The sequence below is a fragment of the Trachemys scripta genome, chromosome 1 (genome assembly GCF_013100865.1).
Source record: "Trachemys scripta elegans isolate TJP31775 chromosome 1, CAS_Tse_1.0, whole genome shotgun sequence".
In the NCBI taxonomy this organism is placed as follows: Eukaryota; Metazoa; Chordata; order Testudines; family Emydidae; genus Trachemys; species Trachemys scripta.
This window is the reverse complement of record NC_048298.1, coordinates 110,159,371-110,184,026: the sequence shown is the minus strand read 5'-3', so window position 1 is coordinate 110,184,026 and position 24,656 is coordinate 110,159,371. Positions and strand designations below refer to the sequence as shown.

The window sequence follows — 24,656 nt, the reverse complement described above, 5'->3', positions numbered from 1 at the left end:
AATTGCCACAGGGATTTAAGTAGGCAAGATTTAACTATTAGATTTGCAATTTGGCCAATGCACAGAGGCTAACGCCATTACTGTTGTGAAAAGGATGTAATGACTAAGTGTTCAGGATCTCAGTTTTAAGGCTGTTAACACAGGTGGTTCCTCTAGCAGCAAAGCAACCCACTAACACCAAGCTACAGCACTGGCTCGGAGGAAAGGATACCGACTTAAGGTAAAGTGTGCCACCAACCCTATTTTCTGTAATTCCTGCGCTGGATGTTCCCTGGTGGTCACCTGTGCAAGGACTGACTTGGCCCTTATGAGATCTGATAGCATCACAACACAAGGAGGTACTGGCTGCAGACATTTTAAATGGGGTGTATGGTGGAAGCATTGCTGCTTGTCAGGATAGCGAACATTTTAAAATAGAAATCCTCCCGTTTACGGTCGTCCCAAGGGATACCACTGCAACTACTGCCAGTCACAACTAGCAGCAGTGCTTCAGCATCCCTAGCTGCAGAACTATATACATACCCTTGTGCCATGTGTAGAGTTTGTTCCATAGGATAGTCAGCCTTAGGCACAGATTCTCTAACTCCCCACACCTAAGCATCTGGCCTGTGGCCACACTGAAGAACATTTATTGAGGAAAAAGGACAATGGGGGTGGACTTGTGCTCCTATATCCCATAAGTGCTTTTGAAAATCTCCCCCAATATATTATATATCATTTTTCACACATTCATATTTATATAGTTATATATGAGTATATTATGATTTTGTCTTGTCTATCTTTTGTCATGTTCACCAAGAAATAGCTGGTGATCATGTTGGTCCCTTCTTGACTCTATTTCAAGGAGACATGAAAAACTTGCCCTATATAATGAATGAAAGTAAGTAACAGTTAATATGATTGTCCCATATCTTCCCTGATCTCTATGAAACTATACAGAGCTAATCACAATCTAATCCTATCTGTATACCTTGCCATCTCTTCCCCACCCACAATAAGAACCTGAATTTGAGAGTTTGGACTAAGCAGACATAAGTTGGTGAAGTCGCAAATACAGCTGGTGTGACATTTCATTGTATGGTATTACACAATGGCATTGCAACACAAAGGTCATCAGCCCATAAGAGCGCTGAAGACAGTTGATTCCAGTGTATGCACCGGAAGAAGTTTGTCTTAGAGTCTGTGCTCGCCAGACTTTGGTTAGAACCCCAACTTTTCCATGTCTGCCTATCTTGAAACCTTTATCCATAATGGCATCAAGACCCTAACATGGGAACATTTGTAATTTAGGAAACAGCTGCTTCTTTGAGGCTCCACTGAGCCTCATGCACGCAAGCACCAAAGGGGGGCCGTATGTTATTTTACACGTTGTTTCCCTAAAGTCTATGTTCTATGCCTCTCTTCACACGGGACTGAAAGGCAGAGATTCTGTACATTTTTGTGGGACAACAGCATTGGGCAGCCAGCCAATATCAGCAGTAAATTTATAGCTCAGAGAAATGACAACTCTGGTGAAAAAAAAAATCATTAAAAAAATCTGCAAGACTTTTCTTGACAAATCTGTCATGATGTTCACAGAGGCGGTACTTTATTCAGAACATCTTCTTCTCTGGAGCATAGATAGCACTCATTCAAATATCAAGCTGTAGACCCCCACCATGTAACCAGCAGCCACTGAATGAATATCCCTGCTTTCGTGCATAATTATAAGTCTAATGAGTACTGGCTCCACATTTAAGCCTACCATTAGCATTCTATATTAGAGCTGAAAATGTAGTTCTTCCTTAACTCTTTGTGTCTTCATTTTACCCTTCGGAGAAGACTGCAAGCATAGAACTATTCAGATGCTGAGAATAAAATTCAATCCATGGGGAAACTCTCATAGGTTCAGGTCTCATCACAATCTTGAAAAATCAGCCCAGGTTCATCAAAAGGCTCATTTTTTAAAGCAAACCTGAGCCTATTTAACAACTAGCTAGAGTGATTTATAGTTTTATGAGTGGGGCGGTATGAGAGCTTGGTGGAGGAAGAAACATCAAGAGCTCATTTTGGTCATGTTGAGTTTAAAATGACAGATGGGCATCCATGCATAGATTTAGAATGACTGGATGAGTGTGGGATTGAATTGAAAGAGATAGGTCATCAGTAGAGAGGAAGATTTGCAAGTCATTGGCATAAAGATGTAGTCAAAGCCATGTTTGCAGACAATAAACTCCTAGAAATAAAATGTAAAGAGGGAAAAGAGGAAGGGGGTCAATGACAGAAACTTAGGGATTGCCCCTGCAGTGGTGAAAAGGGAATAGAAGGATCTAATAAATGAGATGCCAAAGGAGTCATCAGAATGGGAGGAGGAGAACCATGTGGAGATGGAACCAAGGAAGCCAATGAAGGACAAAATTCAAGAATTGGGGAGTGGGTAAACAATGTCAAAAGCTGCTGACAGGTCAAGAAGGATGATGATGGAATAGAGGTCCTGAATTCAGCCAGAAGGAGGTCATTAGAGACTTTGATGAGAACAGTTTCTGTGGAGTGGCAAGAACAGAAGATGGACAGAAGGGTGGGAACTCAAGAATGGAGTTGGAGGAAAGCCAAGTCAAGGCGGTAGTTCTAGACAAATGAGTTAGATGTGAAGGGAGATATAGAGCAGTAGTTGGATAAGCAGGTGTGGTCACCAATACACTACAAAGGTAGCATACGCTGGCTGAGACCAACCTGGTTCTTAGCTCCCTTTTGCGTAGTCTGTTCTTGCTAAAAGTAGAAATTGCTTGCACTAGGCACCAAACATATGCTCCATTGGATGGCCACAGTAGCCTTATATACATATGCATGTAGAACATGTCTGCAGGCCCTGTGGCCCATGTTCCATTACACCCATACATAAGTAAGTGAAGGAGGAGCAATTCCTCTGTGACTACTAAGGAAGCATCTTGGAAGCTAACACCCATACTGCATTTCTGCTGTTTGCCTCCTTTCTTGGCATGCTCATGTAGCCAGTACTTGTTCAGTACTAAACACCTCAAGGCTCCAAAAGGGCCACACTGTAATGCTTCCAGAAACCAACACAACTACATTAACATAGAATAAAATCAGAAAAAAAGTGTATTTTTCTTTACTTGGCCTAGGAAGACTTACTCCTTTTCCAAGCTACCTCTAATTTTCACCCAAGTGCCTCTTGGGGACTTGCATAATACAATGTGTCAACTAGACACTTCCTCACAGGGGTCCAGATCATTCCTCTGCAGCTAAGTTAATAGAAACTTTACATGCGGAATACCAGGGAAGACAGAGTTCAGGGTAATTAAACCTAATAAAATATATACAAGAATGATGTTTCCTAATTTCTGATGCCATTGTGATTGTAAATGGGCCAAATCCTGAGGTCTCTGTGCAGCTTCTACTCAGTTCTTAAACATGCTCTCAATGAAGACAAAGATAGTTTTCCAGAACTAGGACCTCAAGATCTAACCCTATAAATGGAGTTTAACTGAACTATAAAGATCTTAGGCTAAACTCTTTTTCTGAGTGACAAGATGAATGCTTGAGTCACTCACTTAAAGTCAATGGGATCACACAGATATAAATCTGGAGTATCTCTGAGGGTGGAACTTGGTCCTTTATGTTTGTTTCATTAACACATTATTTAAAGTGCACTAGATGCAAGCATCAGGGCATCTCTGAAAACAGAGCACACCACTGGAAAAATTATGCCCGGGGTTTATATGGCACACCCATTTCCAGGCATTGGAGAGGAAAAAAGTACACAAACTGTGTTCTCCCTTGATAAAAGAATGCTATCTGCTTATACAGTACTGAAGAGAGGAGAGAAAGTCCTGTCTATGTAGCAAGACAAAAAAGGAGGAAACTGAAAAAGTGACCATCGGGGAAGCCAACAACTAGAGGGATGGGTGGGAGCAAAGGGACGCTCCTGTAGCAAACAGCAGCAAATCAAACATCATCCATACAAGAAACAGAGAGTGTGACGGATGGTGGGGGTTGCATTAGATTAGACTGATCCAATAAAGCACACAAATAGTCTTATTGACTTCAATGGGATCACTCACACGCTTAAATTTAGACAGACACTCAAGTGCTTTGCTGAACCAGGGCACTACTGGCTAAGAATCAAGGCCCTTTGTAATGAAAATACAAAACCATTGAACTGTCAAGAAAGAGCAGTAAAATTAAGGATCTGATCCTGTGAGGTGCTGAGCCCTCGCCTCCTATGTAGCCAAGAATGCCCAGCATCTTCCAGGACTGAAATCTTACTAACTCCCACTGAAGTTACTGGAAAGGTTCTGATGGATTTCAAAGGGTGAATAATCAGGCCCTGTCTCAGACCTTACTTCTGAGGCAGTGTGGGCCTCTGAATAGGATACCAGACTGGGAGTTAGGAGACCTGGTTTCTACCACCAGCTCTGCTACTGGCTTGCTATGTGACCTTGGGCATGATACTTCACTTCTCTGTGTTTCCATTCTGCCAGATGCACAAGGGGGATAACAACACTTCTCCTCCTCTGCACAGCAACTTGAGATCTACAGATGAAAAAAGTTAGGTATTGTTACTAACTATGCTCACATCCATAGCCACATGGAAGTCAATGGGAAGACTCACAAGTTTGCAGTTAAGCACATGCATAAGTGTTTGTAGGATCAGGACCTAATTTAGCAGTTCAGGGGAATTTTCCATATTTAGCACTGAAATCACTATTCAGTTGTTAACTGTTTTTTTTTCCCCCTCTATAGGTCAACAAGGAATAATCAGCTGGTGTATAGTATGTTTGCTTTAGACAGGGAATAAAGTCATCTTGGAGTCTTAATAGAGCTGGTGGTGAGATAGGTTGTGCAGATAGATAGCCCCAATAAAGAAATTAGAGATTTAAACTGAAAAAAAAATATGTATGGGCCAGATCCTCAACTAGCTTAAATTGACATAGCTTCATTAAGTCAGGGGCACTACTCCAGTTTACACTAGCTAAGGATTTGGCCCATATATATACATGTTACTAAGTAGGCAAAAATGGAGCTTTTTTGAAAAAATGAAACATTCATTAGAAAACAGACAACAAAGCTGGAACATTGAAGCTAGTTTATTTTGAGACGTTTCAGTCAAAACATTTAGGAAAATATGACATGAATCATTTGAAAAAGATGCAGTATTGTCCATGCCCTCTGAGTTTAAGACATGTTTGAGATTCCATATGTTTAGTATTACATCACTAATGATTCATAATGAAATTCCAGGCAGTAGCAAAAAAAAAAAAAAGATTTGATGATAAAACTGCATAAGATATAGATACGGGGCCCTTTTGAGCAGATTTGCTGATAGGAATGTTGAAAGTGGGTTAAAACAACAGAGTTGTCTGGCTTGGACTGGACTGATGTATGTGCTAAAATGTCATGTGGCTGAGCACAAGTTATGCTATTACTAGAGTCTTTAAAAAAGTTAATTTAATCCTCTGATTTTAATGGGCTTTTGGGGATTTTTCAAAGGATTTATCTTTCTACAGCTACATTTATGATACAATGGACAATCATGGCAATTGTTTTTCTGTATCCTCACCCACTTCCCTCTTCCTACCAACCAATATTTTGATAGGTTTCATACATTTTTTTAAAATGCCTGAATTCACAGATTAGCTATAACACTGTTTGCAGCCTGACCTAGTGGATAGAGCACAGGGGTGTGGCTCAGAAGACCTGGATGCTGTTCCTGGCTCTGCCACTGACCTGCAGGTGACCTTGGACAAGCCATTCCACCTCACTGTGCCTCAATTTCCCCATCTGTAAAGTAGGGATAATCATACTAATCTCTTTTGTAAAGCACTTTGAGACTTATAGATGAAAAGTGCTATATAAGAGCTAGGTATTAGTACTATTTGCAATTATATAGCACCTTTTCAACCAAAGATTATAAAATGATTTTACAGATGTTAGTTAAGCCTCAATACCACAGAGTGATGAGAATCATTACCCCCTTTTTACAGGTGGACAAACTGAGGGACAGAGGTTAAACCTGAGCTCAAAGTCATACAGTGAATTTGCAGCAGAGCTGGGACTAGAATACAGGAATCCTGATTCCCAATAACTTTTTCTAATCACTAGAACACATCATGTCCCTTGTAACAAAGAGGTTGCTATTTGGCTTTGGGACTCAGGGGACACTTGTTATTAAATTGTGAATAAGATTTTGCCTCTTCAATTCCTCCAGAAAGAATTTTGAATGGGGAGATTTATCCCACACTGATTTTCAGATGTTTTCATACCAAGTTTTAAAAAAGAAAGCATAATATTGCAAAAGTGCCCCCAAAATGTCTTTGGAATAATATGTTTAGGGATCACTGACTATCCTTGGCCTTACACTCAGAAGGGTGCAGTGCTTTTGAAAACATGGCAAATCATGATTAATCCCATGTTGCTTTTTGAGGTCTAGCATTAAATGACATTAATAGGCTCTCAAAAGTCTCATCCTTTGAATACAACGATGCTGTTCATGATCATTCAATGATCATTGTTATAATGATGTAACAAGAGCATTAAGCAGATGCATATGGTCTCATGGCAGTTTATAATTACAGTTGGAGTCCTGACAACACTATCTAGATTTTCACTATATAAAAGGTACATCCACTCATAAAATGAGTATTCTTCCTCACTAGGGAAAAACATGACTAGAATTATAGTGCTTATGAATTACTGAGCCAAAGCCTGCAGTTCTTACAACGAAAAACTCACATTGACTTTAATATCTGTTTTGAACTTAGCTCTTTGTAAGGATCAATGGATTTGGTCCATGGTGGACACATTATAGTTACATAAAAGAGAAAATAATTTTACTGTAGACTTAGATTTCTGAAAAATGGTGGGGGTTTTGGTTTTCCTTTCTTTCTCCTCCTCCCTCTCCCATCATCATGTATCAGAAATCCCATCTTCGGCTACTGCCTGCCTTCGTTTTTAATTTGAGATAGAAATTGAACTATAAAAGAACAAGTACATTTCAATCATTCTGTTAAGCTTTTAATCAGTATATTGCCCTATTGTACGCTTGATCAAGTACATTTTGATCAAGATTTTCAAAAGCGACTACTAGTAATTTTGGGTGCCTCAATTTATGAGTGTCTAATTTGTGACACCTTAAAGGGAACTGATTTCCAGAGAGCATGAAGCACCTGCCTTGAAGGTGAGTCAAGTTGGGCACCCAAGAATTAAGGCACCCCAAAATCACTAGTCACAATTGAAAATCTTGGCCTTTGTTTTAACTCCTTTTATAACAAATGTGTTCTTTTCTTCCTTTAGAAGGACAAATGTGAAAGAGCACATAGAATATTGATGCATCCAATGATCCTGAATATATTTTTACATACTATTATCTGAATAGTGTAAAATATTAATTCAATGGGACTGTGTTTGACCTTAAAGTTAAGCATGTGCATACATCTTTGCACAATCAGGGCCTTACTGTACTTTTCACTATTTATGCTATTTAATTTTTCCATTTCATTCATCTTGTACAGTGACATTAGACTGATCAGTTGCAATTTCTGACTGAAGTCCTGACCCCATTAAACACAATGAAACTGTTGCCACTTAGTTCAGTGGGGGCCTGGATTTCACCCTCTATTTTTCATGCACTGATTATCACTGTTCCCAAACATCACTGTCTAACTTGGGTTTTGCAAACACTACAGGGGAAGTTTACTTTAAAAAGTTATTTTCATTGATTTTCTTTAAAAAATAATCAAACATTTTTATTCAAATTAAAGTTTGTAAAGCTCTTTTTTCCTAATCAAACAAAATTATTTTATGCTCTTTAACCTAAATTATTTTAGAGCTTGAGCCAAAGCCCACTGAAGTCAGTGGAAAGACTTCCATTGACTTCAATGAAATTTGGATCAAGCCCTTAGTCCTGCAGACACCTAAGAACAAATGTTGTCAATTATGCCCTCATATCTTTGTTTTTGTAATGCAGCCAGCATTGCCCGTTCTATAGAACAGAGTTCATGACCTTCCCCTCTCTATACAGTCTAAGATTTCAGCTTTATTAAACCAACTGCAGCCCCTTGGAGGGATTCTTTTCAGGGGACGTTATGAAAATAAAAGTAAAATATGTACTTTCACATCATAAAAAAATGCATTTTGTTCCACTTTAGAATACAAGATTAAAAATGAGTAGTGTGAACAATAAAAATGAAAAACTTATAAGCCTCTAGCCAATAAAGGGTTATGCTCCATTGAGGTGTGTTTTTGGTAGATTTTCCTCGTAAAAACTGAAAATATATCAGAAGTAAGCCAAATTAGCTTTTTTGATATGCATTAACTTCTAACTACCCTACATACATGCGGTAGATGGATCCATTCATTTTCTTTATGAGAACAGTTGAAAGCAAGTAAAAGAAAGTGGATTGCGATTAGTGTAAGAGATTGAGAGTTAGGTGTCCAGTGTTCTCTTCCCAGTTCCATGTTTGACTCTGGGCAAATCAGTAAACCTCTGTATCTCAGTTTCCCCATTTTTTAAAGATGCGGATACCTATCTTAAAGGATATTGCATAATTAATTAACCATTGTAAAGTGCTTTAAGAGATCTAGACCAGGGGTTCTCAAATTTCAATGCACCGCGACCCCCAACTGACAGCAAAAATTACTATATGACGCCAGGCAGGAGGCCTGTAACCTGAACCCCACCACCCAGGGCTGAAGCCCTCAGTCTTCGGCTTTGGCCCCAGGCAGCGGGGCTTGGGCTTCAGCTTTAGCCCCAGACCCCAGCAAGTCTCACACCAACCCTGGCAACCCCATTCAAACGGGGTCACAACCCACTTTGGGGTCCAAACCCCCAGTTTGAGAACTACTGATCTAGACAAAAAGTGCTTTTTATGTACAAATATTTCATCAAAAATAAAGTTCTCACTTCACTATTCCAATATCAGAACACTTTTTTTTAAGTAGTACTTGATTTGTTCCCTTAAACAAAGTAGCTAGTTGACTCCTGGGGTGAAGCCAGTCATAACTTCTGCTCATGATATTTAAATGGGTATTCAACTGCTGTATTTCTTAACTTTTAAATATAATGCATCCTTAGTATAGCAACTACTCCATCAAAAGATAGATCTCTGATTTTGAAACGGAACAGCCTTACATCTCTGGAAACTGCAGAATATTACTATTTCCTTTTTATTTACTGTGTTTAAAGAGGGAATTTTGTTTCAATAGATATTTATTCCTTGCTCTACTGATGCTCATGATCGGGCTAACAGAAACCTTTTATCTGCATGGAAGCAGAGATATTAATGGAATTTTCCACAAACCAACGCACTATTACAACTTTTCTTATTCTTCTGCTTTTCTGACAACACTGATCTTATCCTGCTGACTTCTGAGCTGCTCCACCAAAAGCAAGAAATACAGTCCCAAATCATTAACACTTCTCTTGCTCTGAAGGAAAGAAGTGTCTTTTAAGAAGGAACTTAATACTATTCAAAGGAATTCACTTTGAAGAGCAAGAAGTGCCCTGCGGGACAGATAACATTTTAGGACCCTAGCAAGATTTGAATGGGAGTCACCAAATCCCTCAATCTTGGTATATCTTGCACATTGGCCTCAAGGTTGAATCATTACACATTACTCTATGGACTGAGGATTGGGTCCATTCATGTAGAATTCCCACCGAAGAGAATTGGAATTTGTGCCTGAATAAGAAATAAATAGTGGGATAGATTCTCCACTGGACTAAACATGAAGTGGGAAAGGGGTGAGGCAGAAAATGACTAAGCCCCCGTTCACTTCCCCTGATCCTGTAGCTGCTGGGGGCCAAACAGGCCTCTGCACAATAAATTATAACAGCAGGTGCAGTCTGAAACTAGGTGAGTTTTGCTTGATTCAGGCTTTCTGTGAACATTTAACCCACCTCCTTTGGTATTTTTCACACTCTTTTTTTCACACTAATGCTGCTGAAATGAATTTACCTTGGTGCAGTATTTGCACTAGAACCAGAGCACTGCAATAGAAATCTATTTTAATTACTAATATGGCCCCCATCGCTGTAGTAACTGAGTGCCTCACAGCACCCCTGGGAGGTAGGGAAGTATTATCCCCACAGATGGAGAACTGAGGCACAGAGAGCCTAAGTGACATGCCTGTGGTCTCCCAGGAAGTCTGTGGTGGACACACGTCTCCCAAGTCCAAGGGCAGTATCCTAACTGCTAGACCATCCTTCCTGTTTATGGTCCTAGTTTCTTGTGCTGACATATCTGCAGGGAAACCAATTTTTTATGTAACTTTAGTGATACAACTGCTTCTGCAGCTCTAACAAGGTTATTGTCATCTATAAATCTGTGTCTTTTACTAATAGCAACACATGTAATCTAGCTATGCATTTCTAATTCACCCTTCGCTGTACTATCAGGTAGGGTTACTCTTTTTCATGTATAATATGAAGTCACCCAGTCTAGCTGTATAAAGGAAAGTCAGGGCCGGCTGACAACATTTTGGCACCTGAGGCGAGGAGCTCAAATGACGCCCCTATGCCCCCTCGCTCGGGCCAAAACTTTGAAAGGTCTCAATTCTGCCTTCTTCCTGTTCTACTCCTCTCATGGTACTGCTCTGCTACTTACCCCAATAAAGGAGAACTAACAACTTAAAATGCCCTGTTCAAAAATTTTAAGTAACACTTAACTTTCAAATGCTTGAACAGCAAATGTAACTTTTCTTGTCTGCATAGTAAACACTGGCATTTTTATCTGTTTGAATAATCAAAGTGGTGCTTTCTGTGCCTTCTTGGTTACAAAGATTTGAACTGCTTCCTGCTGAAGGTCCACAGTCTGGGCCAGCTCATGCTCTATTGAGATGGTTGCAAGGCCGACCAGCCTCTCCAGTGTCAATGTGGAGCGTAGATGTGTTTTTATTAACATCAGCTTAGAGAAGCTGCGTTCTCCACTGGCAACTGTTACAGAAAGTGTTAGAAGTATGCGCAGAGCAACAAAAGCATTTAGAAAAAGGGTGGTCATATTATCTGTGCACATATATTCCAGAACAGCCTTTGGAGTTGACCCTGCTGAAATGCATCTTGAAAGGGCTTTTAGTTCGTCACCTAAATCACTCGCATCAATATCATGCATGTCATCATGTGTCAAAACTGTCTCTCGTGCCCTGCATTGCTGGTGTAGGTCTTCTTCAGGCATAGTGAGGAGTTCTGGAATATCATACAACAACCCAAATATACTGCTGTGTTCCTTGAGCTGCATGAAACGTTCTTCAACTGACTGTATTGCACAATCTAGCACTGGTTAAAGAATTCAACTTTGAATTGTTGTTTGGGAGTCTCTTATGGGATTATCCCATGCCTTGTAATCAAAATGTCATCTTCTTCGGTGACTCTTGTATTCTTGAATGGATGGGAAAATAGCTTCAGTGTGAAGTTCCTCTGCCAACTTCTGTGCACTCTTCAGAACATTTTGAAATCCCTCATTTGACCGGTAAGACTGTAGGTATGACTTTGCTTTGTCCAGTTGTTCCATTGCTCCAGATATATCAAGGTCAACACCTTGGAGTTTCTCTTGCTTACAACATTTATTTCAAACAGTATGTCATGCCACAACACTAAGCCACACAGAAATTTGAAGTTATGTATGTTTCTGGTGATTCCATTTCTCTCTGCCACTGTTCTCCCACGAACAGTTCCTTTCATAGCATTATCCTCCATAATGGCAACTATGGCATCATCTATCTTCCCAATTTGGTGTTTGATAGGCTATATCGCCTCCACTCGACTTTCCCATCGTGTGGCACTCAGTGGTTTCAGTGTCAGAGAGGATGTTCCTAGATGTTGCTTCAAAATTTGCCATCGATGAGTTGATGCAGAGAAAAATACATAGATGCTGTGAATTACATTAAAAAATTCAGCAGCCTCACTAGAAGCTGATGCTGCATCACTGACCACCAAGTTCAATGAATGAGAACTGCATGGACAAAAAAAGCTTAGGGTTTAACTCTCGGATCTGTGTCTGCACTCATCTGTTCTTTCCTCTCATGTTGGCACCATTATTGTAGCCCTAACCTCTCCTGTCAGCTATCGCAACTCCCGTATCTTCCAGCTTTTTAAGAAGCACATTTGTCATACCAGCTCCTGTAGTATCATTTAGTATAAATTCTAGAAAATGCTCTCTGACAGTCACTATTGCAGGGACATTTTCACTAGGTTCTGTTGTTGTTACAAAACGCACCATTAAAGTCATTTGTTCCGTATGGCTGATGTCAGGTGTGCAGTCCAGAATAACAGAATAATATCTTGCTGACTTCAGATCTGCCACAATCTTCTGTTTGACTCTTGTTGCCAGTAACTGTATGATCTCATTTTGAATTCTTTTTCCAAGGTAGTGGTGTGTGTGCATTTCTTGGGTGATGACTCTTCTTAGATGCTCCTGGAGTACAGCATCAAACTCAGCCATCAGCTCCACAATTTCAAGGAAGTTTCCATTGTTTGGCACATACAGCTGATCTGAAGTGCCACGCAGTGCTAGGTTTTGGGTAGCAAGCATTCTCCCAATGGCAATGACCCTTTTCAGAACATTATTCCAGTAAAGAGACTCTGATGCAATCTTCTCTTGATGCTGATCATCTATGGTGGCCTTTAACCTTAATCTCATCTCAAGCTCTTTCCACCTATAAAATGCTCTCTGGTGATTTGCTGCCTTCTCATGGCATGCCAGATTTCTAGCCAGATATTTCCAGTCCTTTGTTCCTATATAACTCAATGTGGACTGGAAGAGTTCGCAACAAAAACAGTATGCAGCATTCTGGGTTTTTGAGTACATAAGCCATGGCCTCTCCACTTTGTCACCATTGTGGACTTCGCGCCAGTAATGTGTTGGATGGAAACTTCTATTTTCATTGTCTTTGGGGAACATGAAGGTTTTCACTTGCCGTGGCCCATGCAGTACAAGGAAGTCCCCCAGGCTACTGCTCAAGTGGGTCCACAGTCCTGGATCATCTAGACTTAAGGAACTAAATTCAGCAGCAGCTGTTTCTTGCACCTCCACCACATTCTGATCTACACTTTTCTTCAGGAATGTGCATGGTTACATCCATTTGAGATGGCGATATGGATGCTGCAGTAGCTGCCAGGTCACCTGCACTCTGACTAACTGGAAGATCAGGCATCTCCTCAAAACTCACATCCTCACTGGGGCTGGAAGGCTCACCGTGAACATTTGTGTCTATGTATCTCAGGTCAGGAGAGCTCCTTCCTGCTTAGATAGAAAAGCTTCCTTTGCTTGCTTGCTTTTTCTGAATGCTGCCCCAGAGGGGCGTTTTCTTCTTTCACTCATGACTGCTGTTCTGTGCCAGCTAAAGTGGCTCTCAACCCTCAATTGAAGGGGACAAATAAGCAGGCTGGTAGCAGGGCCTGAGTGAGGGAAGATATCAGTGTCTTAAGGGCCTAGCTGGCTCCTACTACTTCAGTTGACTGCTTGTTCTCCTCAAGTGGGTTCAGAGATGCAGCAAGGAACAGGAAGCTCCCCAAGAAGCTGGTGTTAATCAGTCCAGGCTCCTGGAGGTGCTAGAGAGGTATATAAGAGGCTCCTCCTCCTCTCTCTCCCTGCAGCTCCTGCTGCTTTCTGTTATTCCCTCTCACCTTTTCTCCTGCCTGCCTGTTATGTCTCTTGTGCCTTCCTTCCTCCAGCACAGCACTCCACCATTTCTATGCATCTAAAGCAGAGAGAATACATATGCACTAGCAGCAGACACAATTTTCTACACTCTGGGTCCTAGTGGCGCCCCCTTTTCCCCTCCCCACCCCCACCCGAGTCTGGCACCTGAGGCGGCCGCCTCTGTTCACCTCATGGTAAGGCCACCCCTGGGGAAAGTAGAGGCTCTTACCTAAATAGATGAGACTAACAACTCTAAATACTGGCCTGCAAGTTGCATTCAAGCGGAGCATAACTAAAGATCCTTAGTTATCTGAACATACAGGATTTTTCTCCACCTCCCAAGGAGTGAACATTATTAAAACAGTCACAGAAATGCACACTAGGAAACAGTACTCAAATCTTCCTGAAGTTTCCCCATCACAAATAAGCAAACACTATTATTCAAAATCTTGCAGCTTAATCTATTTGGTTGAGTATTTGCTTTAAAGTATGGATATGTCACAGTTCACTCAAGATTGTTTTCAAACGATAATTGGCCCAAGGATATCAGTTTACATATTACTCTTCTAACACAGAAGTATTTGGCAATTTAGTCAGCCAATGAGCTAGAGTAGAAAATACTGAAATTCACCATGTCACGCAACTGTACATATTTAATTTAGACTAAAAATAATTTCTGCTCAGAAAGAACAAATCTAAATTAACTAAGTCTTTCTATGCAAAACTTGCAGTAAGATGTGTAGCAAGAGCTTATATGTTCCTTTGAAGCTTGTCATACATTCCTGAATACCTTTGACAGCCTAAAAAGTTATGGGTCTGCTTCTGATTAGATAATTGGACTAAATCTACACCAAATAAATATGGATCTCTTAAAATAAACTTCAGAGGCACATGAATTTTGCAAAATGCATTTAGTATTTCAACTAAAAAGCATTCTGCAAAAATCAGCTATCATGCTATCAACCTAACATCAAAGCCTAAAAATTAAAAAGCATGTTGAACTAGGCTAGTGTTTGAACTTTCACCTAAAATTAATTTCAGGCAGTATCACGTATAACTTCTATCTTAGTTGAATGCCACTACCGTAAAATTCATTGTTACGCTGATTCTTTTCTCTTTTATTACATTTGATGAACAAACAAGTTCCTGTGTGTGGTTGTAGTCAAAAAATAATTACACTATTGTATTTAAACATAACTAATTCTTTACAAGGAGTTAGGGATAACAAGAGAGAGATTCAGTCATCCTTTTTCCTCCTGGAACCATCTTCCTTGCTTGTCATACACCACTGTGTTCTGATCCTGTCGTGTTTAATAAGATTCCTTGGTGACCTCATCAGCTTGTGGTGGTTTCAGCTACCACCTGTGTGTGATTTATTCCCATTTCTATCATGCTACCCAGCTGCTCCTCCTCTGTCCAGTTCCACATATTCAGCTGTTCTCATGTTTCATCTTGGATGACCTAGCACCATCGCACACTCGGTCTTTCCAAAAACGAACCTATCTTTCCTCTCTTCTGCCTCCCTTTTCTATTACCCTTGACAGCTCTGCTACCCTTCCCTTCTCCAAAGATTGCAACTTCAGTGTCATCTCCAGTTCTTCTCGCCCCTCCCCAGTTGACTGCAGTCTCTTTCTATGTCCCCCTGCTTTTCTTGCATTCTCCACCCTGTCTTCATATTACTATTTGAGTGCGAGACTTCTTAATTTATTATTCTAGTGGCCATCTTCAGAAAAGGGATATAAAGCTATTCTTTAATGATCCTTTTTTCTGGCCACTCCTCCTCTCAGCTTTCCCAACTCTTTTCTATCCAAAATGCCTCTGCTGAAGTCATCTTCCTCTCCTGATACTCAGATCACATCATACTCTCCCTTTATCAGCTTCCTATCTCTGACTGGAGAAGAATTAAACTCTTTTTCCTCATCCCTTTCACTCCCAATCATCTTGTCTTAATCTCTTTCTCACACTGCTGATTTCTATCTGGGTATCCTCTGCTTGAAATAGTCATCTTCCTTTCTTATTTCCCCTCTAAATTCCTCTTTAAAAGCCTACTTCTTCAGAAATCCTTCCCCTTCACCTTGTCAATAATCTCTCCTAGCCTCCCTTCCCTGAGTGATTGTACCATCTATCTTAGCCTGGAAGTTCCTGAGGGGAATGTGTCTTATCCACTGTATATCACATGCACACGAAGAGCAATTCCCCTTACTAGTTTATCTGTTCAATGAGGGCCCAAGCCTACCAATTCCTCAACTCCCATTGAGTTCAGATGTAATTGCAGTAGTTCAACACCTCAAAAGGGGTCAGACCCTAAGTATAACTTCAAAGATCTTTACTGCACTCTTTCAAGCAATCCCTCCTCTTCAGAACTAAACTAGCTGGGTGTTTCTAGAATACTCATCACCTTAGAGTCTAGGCAGGGGTGAAAGTAAGTCCAGTGACTTACCAGTACGCTGGGGCCAGCTCTGGCCCCCAGAGGATTGGGGCCTAGGGCGGAAGGGACGTGGCTAAGGGGGTCAGAGCCAGACCCAGCCCACCCTGTAAGGTAAGTGCCCCCACCCACCAGCAGCCCAGGGCTCTGGGGGCTATTTAAAGGGCCTGGGGCTCCAGCCCCTGCTGGGAGCCCCAGGCCCTTTAAATTGCCCCCTGGGAAAGCCGGGCCACCCCAGTACAGCAAACCGGCTCTTGCCAGTACGCCGTACCGGGGCGTACCAGTTTACTTTCACCTCTGAGTCTAGGCATTGAGGATATATCTCTATGAATCCCCTTACTACCTTTAAGGCAGCATTACAAGGAGTCGCGCATGCATAATGGAGTTTCTCTTGGGCCCCAGAACATCAAAATTTCAAATTCTGCCCCAGAATGCAGTACATCCAACACAGTGTGTGGAATTTGGGGTTGGCTGGGGAACAGCATTAATATGGTTGATTGCTTTCCTCTTTCTTATCATTTAATATTTCATTTATATTTCCTCCATGACTTCATCAACAAATAAAAGAGGTTTTTAAAATGACAAGCTTATACATACACACACACACGCAGACACACAAAGCTAAGTTGCTTTGGCTTCCACTTCAGCACCACACGGCGGAGCTTGGGCTTTCACTTTCTCCACTGGGCCCCAGCGAGTCCAACACTGGCCCTGCTCTCTGGTTTGTTTTGGTGGACCCCCTGAAATCTGTTTGCAGCCTTCAGGGGGCCACAGGCCCCTGGTTGAGAACCACTGTTCCAAACCACCACAGCCTCCCAGGATCCATTCTCATTTATCAGGTATCCCTATCCTATATGAGAAAGGCAAAGTGGCTGCAGCACTTTGTCACCTGTCCATGACCCTGAGATTGAGAACTCATGAGCTAGACAGTTAAGAACAGATAACTAAGGGCTAGATTCTCAACTGTGTAAGCAGGGATCAGCAACCTTTGGCACGTGGCCCATCAGGAAAAGCTTCTGGCGGGCCGGGATGGTTTGTTTACCTGCAGCATCCGCAGGTTCGGCCGATCACACCTCCTACTGGCCACAGTTCGCCATTCCAGGCCAATGGGGGCCGCGTGCCAAAGGTTGCCAATCCCTGGTGTAGAGTTTCCACCAGGCACTGCTCAGAGGAAGAGGCAAAAAGGGATCTGGTTATGGCTTCCTGATCCTGGAGCCATATACTAGACCTAAGTTGATTAGAGCAGCCTGGGGAATCATTTAACCATTCATCCACAGAATTATTCAAATAATCATTTCCTGCGTTTCTCTTTTTAATTCTTAATTGTTCTGTAGGCATTATTTTAGCAGTATCATACTTTAAGAATGTGTATTTCTTCTCTTCACTATTTTGCAGGAAAAGTGCTACACAGTAATTCCAAGAGAACCAACTCCACTTTCAATTTCATTGAGGTACTTTCTCTGTCACAATTGTGTAGCTTTAGTTATGCTAATTACTTTGATAGTAAATGTCATTAAAATATTGACACTTACTATTTGAAAGCATAATGAGAAAGATATAGCAATAGTACCCGCCTTGCTCCAGCATAAGGCTATAGCAACAAACATACCAAAGTTTTTGAAGAGTTCTTAACATTTTGATTGCATACACATTGTGCTAGAATGCAGTTGAAATCAGGACAGCAAGTAATTGGGTCTAAAAATAAATACTTGATACAACATTCCAATACTTTATACCCACAGCAATAAAAACACAATTGTAAATGGGTTGCACAAATCTCTCTTTGGAGTAAGATTTACCTTTTCCCCCCCGTATGAACTATCAATTAAAATATTTAGCAAATAGTATTCTAGATCTTCTATTACATTACTAAAGTGCCTATTATATTCCAAAATATTGGGAAGTGGTGTTGTGTGACAAGTAAATGATAGTCTAAGAAAGTTTGGAACTAACAATTTTGGGGAGCAAATTCCTCTGCTGGGTCTACTATACCTGTTAGAACTTTCCTGTTAAATGGATTTATCTTGCTTTGATTTGTCAGTGAAATATTGCCACAAATAATTCAGCCAACATTAACTTGGACCTAACAGCTTTCAAGAAAAGAACAGCTCATTCAGAATGGCCTTTAACTGCATAGCTTGCTGCTTACTTCTTGTCCCATTTTTTAATGCACAGAACCCCTAAGTCATGTTGGAGTAATATCAGCCTTTGCGTTTTTCCCATACGAGCTCAGTATTATCTTCCACACATTGAGTTATTTGTAGCCTAGCTTCCAGATGTTTTCAAACAACTTTCCCATAGCAACTCCTCCAGGCAGAAGCTTTAGCAAAGCAATTAAGCATCATTAGATAGGATTATTATAGGAATTTTAATTAAGTACATTTCTATTGGGTTTTATTGCACCCCACCCCAACCACACACACTTGAGATGGCATCAGAAAGGCTCCAATATGTCTAATGGCCTTCCTAGTTCTAGACAGTGAGTATCCTTATTTGAAAATTTTGCTTGCATATTCTCTTAAGCACAGCATATTTTGTGGATCATGCAAAAAACTGAAATTTGTTGCAATGTGGCACCCACCAGAAAGGCCATTAAACCTGCTGAGCAAACAGTATGAAAGCGCTTCTCAGAGGTGGGGGAGTTCCAAGGGGATCTACAAGGAGTTCCCATTACTGTTAGTAGCATAGGTGCATTATTTGTTTACTCACAACAGTTGCCTTTTAAAAGGTCACCATTACCCACAGCTAACAAACAAGTACAAGATGCATTCTACAGTAAGTTGCAAGATGTATTATGTCAGATATATGCTTATGACGTGGTTCTAGTTCTGGGTGACATGAATGTCCAAGTTGGCAATGGCAGCCTTGGAGATGAGCATTGCATGGGTCAACATGGAATAGAGGGGTGGACGGACAACGGTGAAAGATTTCTGTAGTATGTATAACCTATGCATGGGGGGTGCGGGAGGAGACATTTTTCCCTTATCACAGGAAACACAAACTAACGTGTAAGTCAAATGATGGAATTACTGAGAAACAACTGGATCACACTATCATTAGCAGACTGACTGCAGAGAAGATCACTGCTGGATACACGATCTCTTACAACTGCTAAATAGGAAGCAACCACTACCTTGTCATCATAACAGTTAGAGTAAAGCTAAAAAGACAAGTTAATAATAAAAAGAGATGGGATTTGATGCAATGAAACTGTCTGACCCAGGAATCAGGACGGACTTTACAATCCAGCTCTCAAATAGATTCCAAGAGCAGTAGCTAATGAATGATGATATAGAGGAATAATGAGCCCACTACAGAGACGTCTGCCAGGAACTCCACTTGGACCAAAAGGATCAAGGAAAGACGAATGGATTCAGCCACACACATGGTAATTAATAGATGGAAAAAAATCAGGCAAGCACAGGTGACACAGAATCATAGAATATCAGGGATGGAAGGGACCTCAGGAGGTTATCTAGTCCAACCTCCGGCTCAAAGCAAGACCAATCTCCAGATCTTTGCCCCAGATCCCTAAATGGCCCCCTTAAGGATTGAACTCACAACCCTGGGTTTAACAGGCCAATGCGCAAACCACTGAACTATGATAAGAACACCAGCACATACTGCAATAGGAACCTGTAGAAAAAAAGTAAAGATGTTTTATCCAAAAGATAAGAGACTGTCACAACAAAAAAAAGTGAGACACACTAAAAAATTTGTGAGAAGCAACTCTAAGAAACTGTGCCAGGTGTGTAAGGGACTATCATGGTTCTAGTGTCACAGTAGCATCATCAGAGCGAAAGATGGAACATTATTAACCATGGAAGCAGAATCAAAGGAATGATGGTGAGAATTTTAATGAAGTATTCAACCAACCAGAACCAACAATTCCAGTCAATGGATGTGAAGAAGTTGGTGAAGAATTAAGTCTCACTCCTAGAAATTTCCAAAGCACAAATAGAAGCAACTAAGCAGGTTAAAAACATAGCAAAGCACTGGTCAAGATAAGATCACTGCTGAAATACTTAAAGCTGAGGACAAGGTGATAGTACATGAAATATATAAACTCTGTCATATGGTTTGGGAGAAAGAATTCCGCACAGAGGAGAGGAAGAAAGGTGTGATTTGTAAATTAACAAAGAAAGGCATGTGACAATTAGTGAGGAATAACACTACTTTCAGTACCTGGAAAAATGTTCTGTATTGTACTATTAAACAGAATCAAACTGGTCATAAATGAAAAACTGCGTACTGAGCAAGCAGGTTTTGTACTAGAAAGATAGTGTACAGATCACACCTTTACCCTGACATGATTGATTAAGAAAGGGCTTGCTTGCCAGAGAAGATTAGTCTTGAACTTTATTGATTTCAACACAGCTTTTGATTGCATTCAGAGTCACTACAGAAAATCTTGCAACAATACAGATAGCGTCACTGGATAAAATGCTGTATGAAGGTTCAAAATGCTTCCTAAGGACAAAAAGTAGAGCGTGGCTGGTTTGATACTGTCACTGGAGTGTGACAAGGATGCATCTTATTATCTCTTCTCTTCTGCAAAGTGACCGATTATGTGATGTGCAAAGCAACATCACAGGAAGATACAGGAATTATATGGAATAGAGGAAAACTGCAAGATCTTGACTTTGCAGATGCCTTTGTTCTGTTGGACACAGATGATGCTGTGAGAAATATCACTACCAATGTCAAATATGAGGCTGTCAATGTAGGATTAAGAATCAGTCAAAAGCAAATGAAAATCATGATCGTTGAAAGAGTCAGTGATGGAGGTGCATATGTGATCAATAGTGAAGAACATGACATGGTTAATGAGTTTGTATATCTCAGAAGCATAATTAGTGTAATCCAGCCAACTGTCCATTTTATTTTATTTTTAAAAAGGTCAGTCTGTTTAGCAGCTTATATATCCTTCCCTGTAATGCATTTTCTCCAGCCCTTGAATCATATTTGTGGCTCCTTTTTGCACCCTTTCAAATGTGGACACCTGAGCTGTACAGAGACCCAGCTCACCATGGTTAGGGTGAATGTAAGACTGCCTTCATTTCCCACTTACACAGACTCTTTCCTCCTTGCTCTATGTCCCCTAGTGACCACTCTGAATATTCACAACTAACACCACACATGTTTCCTTTTTCCTGGAGGTATAATTTTTCTATTTGGTTGTATTAAAACACATTTTCTTTGAATGGGCCTAGCTTACCAAGCAATCCAGATTGCTCAGTCTGACTGCACCGTGACTCCTGCCCCCATCATTATTTACCTTTCTGCCAATCTTTGTGTCAATCGCAAACTTTAGCAGAATAGGAATAGGAAATAACTGGAGTATCTCACATACCACTGAGTGGTAACTGTAAATGAATGTCAGCTTTTTAATGGCAACAACAGCAGTAATAAACTACTTTCATGCTATCTGCAAAAGGCTCTACAAACTAGTGACTCTGGTTTTTAAGACACTTGATAGGCTACTTTGAAAACTGGATCACTTTCGTTGATTATTGCTTCCTTCAATGTCCCTTAATGGACTGGCATATTCTTCTGACATGTAAGTAATGAGGATTAATTGGATGAAATTTTTAAAAACGAAAAATAATAATGTGTATATCAGAAAATGCTTGGTAATGGTGAGGAGTGATCCATTACAGTAGTCTGGAGGAAATCAGTGGGTAGTACATCATTTCAGACATTCAGAACTAGACAAGAGAAAACACTGGAGATTGTGCTGCAGGGAAGGGGACGGACATAGAATCAGATCCTATATCCTAATTCATGCAAGTATTTCTATATACACACAAATAATCCTATTGCCTTCAGTTGGAGGAAGAGTTGCAAAATTGGACCTTAAATGTTAAATAATAATAATTTAAGTGGTGTTGGCATGGTGGGCACTTTGCAGACATGTAGGAATAAAAGGTCCTGGCATAGAAGAGCTCACACACTAAATAGAAAAGGCACAAATAGAGGGTTGAGGCTTCAGTGCAATAAAAATCATCATGACTGATTGGTGACATTTAGCTCTTCTTGCATGGATTCCATATTTTGTTCACAGTGGGACTTATTGATCTTTCCCTGCAGGGAGGACTATAGTTGATAGGCCTCTTGGAAGAATTCTGTTCTGAGGAGAGGGCTTAACCATGGAAAGGAAAGGGAAGTTCTTGAATTGGAAGGGTTCATGGAGAAAGCACGAAGATGAGAGCAAGAGAAGGCTGTAAATTCGGAACCTTGGTTGAAGCAAAGAGGATGGAGAGGTCCTAGATGAACTAATAGGTTTCTTCCATCTCAAACTTCTGTTTCTTGTCTCTTATTTCCTAGTCTTTTCAACTCTAGTGCATGATCTGAGATCTGCTCATGAAGAACTACTATGGCTCATACATGTTTCCAAATATCACCTTTAGTTTCTGGTGTGAACAGCGACCCTAAGACTGTGGAATCTGACTACCATCAGTAAAGTGGGGTTTTGCCTTACAAGCTTAGTTCTCTTGAGTAATCCCACTGGAGTTATAGGTACTATTTTAAGGGGAAAGACTGTTCATAGCGAGTAAGGAGTTACAGAAGCAGACACTATATTTTACTGACATTGGACTAGATCCTGCTATTTATTTGTATGCAAAACTTCCATGGCCACATTTTACTAACTTCAGAAACAAATTTCCAATCTTCTTGGGAAAGGGAAAGGAAGGAGGTGTGGGTAGAGAAGGCTGGTCTTTTCCTTCATTTCAGTATGTTTGCATATTTATTTTAGTTATCTAACATGTTCTCTTGGAACTTAAGAAAACGAACTAAGCAAACTAAAACTTGTAAGTTATGGTACATGGGAGCTTGCATAATTTCGGCAACCACTGAGTAAAATCCAGGAAAATCTTAAAACATCATTCTTGCAAACTATTTTACTCCATCCAAGTGGGTGGATAAATGCAAATATTTGATAAGTACTTATACGTCCCTGTAAGGTTTCAAACACAGTACTGAAAATGTAAACCAAGGGATGCTGGAACATTCTCAATGCTGAATGGACCTTCTTAACCTCTAGACTCTTAAATATGTAAACAGGTTGCATATTTGCTGAGAGGATATTTATATGTACTTCCTGTTTTAATGCTATCTTTTAGCTGCTGGAAAAGAACCAAAAGTGTTCTACTCCCTTTTGGAAACATTCTCCATTAAAGAAAACTTAGACGAGTTATTTGTTGTTCAGATCTGGAAAACAGAACCTAATAGAATGTATATTTTGAATGTTTTAGCCTTTTTACAACAACAAGCAAGAAACAGATGGCTGCAGAGATTTGTAAAAGAATTTAGGAGCCTTCTTCAATCCACCCCATAGCAATAGTGACTGAAAGTTGGTACCATCTGTTGACTGTTCAGGACCTGTGTGAAATGATTTTGGTGGTCCCAGTTCTGAGCCTAGTGGACAATTTTTTCACATCAGTAAAACCACAGCTGGCACAAGTAAGTGGCCTGGTTGACAAGCTCCCCAAAAAGGCCAAAAATTTTATGGGCATGAAAACTACAGTGGACAATCCTCTTTTCCCAGCAGCTGGGCCTCACTTCCAGGGCAGGGTTGGGGCCCGTGTGAGGGAAGCCTGCACTTCTGCTGTCCATCCTGTATCTGTTCTATGAATAATGGGGATTTCAAGTTTCAGGACAGTCACTCCAGCACCTTTCACAAGCAAGTTCACATTCAATACCGTTTTCAAAGGAACCCACTATAAATGGCATTATAAGACAGTCTGGTTCCTTACTACTGATGTGCTCTGCCATGTGAGGGATGAGGTAGTGTAGAAAGATAGTCAGGTACTGGGTGATACCACCTTCCTCTATTAGTGCCCTCCTGCTTCCTGATGGCAAAAGTCACAGTGCAAACTATGAAAAATCTCAGTAAGGATAGTGGCTCATGAGGGAGTTAAATTAAAGCACGAGGGGGAACGGTTATCCAAAATAGTATTGATGGGGTTGTATTAATAAAATCTTTCAGATTCAAGCACTTGGACCCTTTCCTGACTGACCAGGGTTTCAAAGAGAGAACAAGCTAGGCAGGGGGAAAATGACATTATGGCAGGGTTGGTGACTTAAGAACAGCCCTACTGTGCCAGTAGGCTGATACACTGGTATAAATCCAGAATAACTAAACTGAATTCAATAAAGTTACTCTGGATTTATACCAGTGAGAGTAAGAAAAGAATGTGTGCGCCTCCTAGGAACCATGACTATTGTTAAAAAAAAAAATGTTGATTCCAACCAAGAATGCCAATCCACTGATGTTGACTAATCGTTTCCAGAAATACCACTGAAATGACCACAGTACATGATGTTGAGGAATAGGAGCAACTTACAGATAAGGAAACTTTGCCATCTCATCCTACTTTCTGTGGGCCGGGTGCTGCTACCCTAACTGGTGAGGCTACTCGAGGATTAAGGAGCAGTATAAAGGTGTCAGGATTCAGTCATAAGCACCATACACTTCATCAGCAACACCTGAAATATTGCCAAATGCGAGAGTTGTGGATAGGGGATAAAAATTCAGTCCTGAGATTGAAGGTGTTCTCTCAATGTATGTGCTCTACGATTATGAAAAACAA

General features: G+C 40.6%; 1 protein-coding gene across 3 annotated transcripts in view; it reads right to left on the bottom strand.

Annotated features, from left to right (window-relative positions):
* Positions 1–24,656, bottom strand: part of CALD1 (caldesmon 1) — a 250,396-nt gene that overhangs the window by 196,356 nt on the left and 29,384 nt on the right. The gene's annotated exons all lie outside the window — the stretch shown is intronic.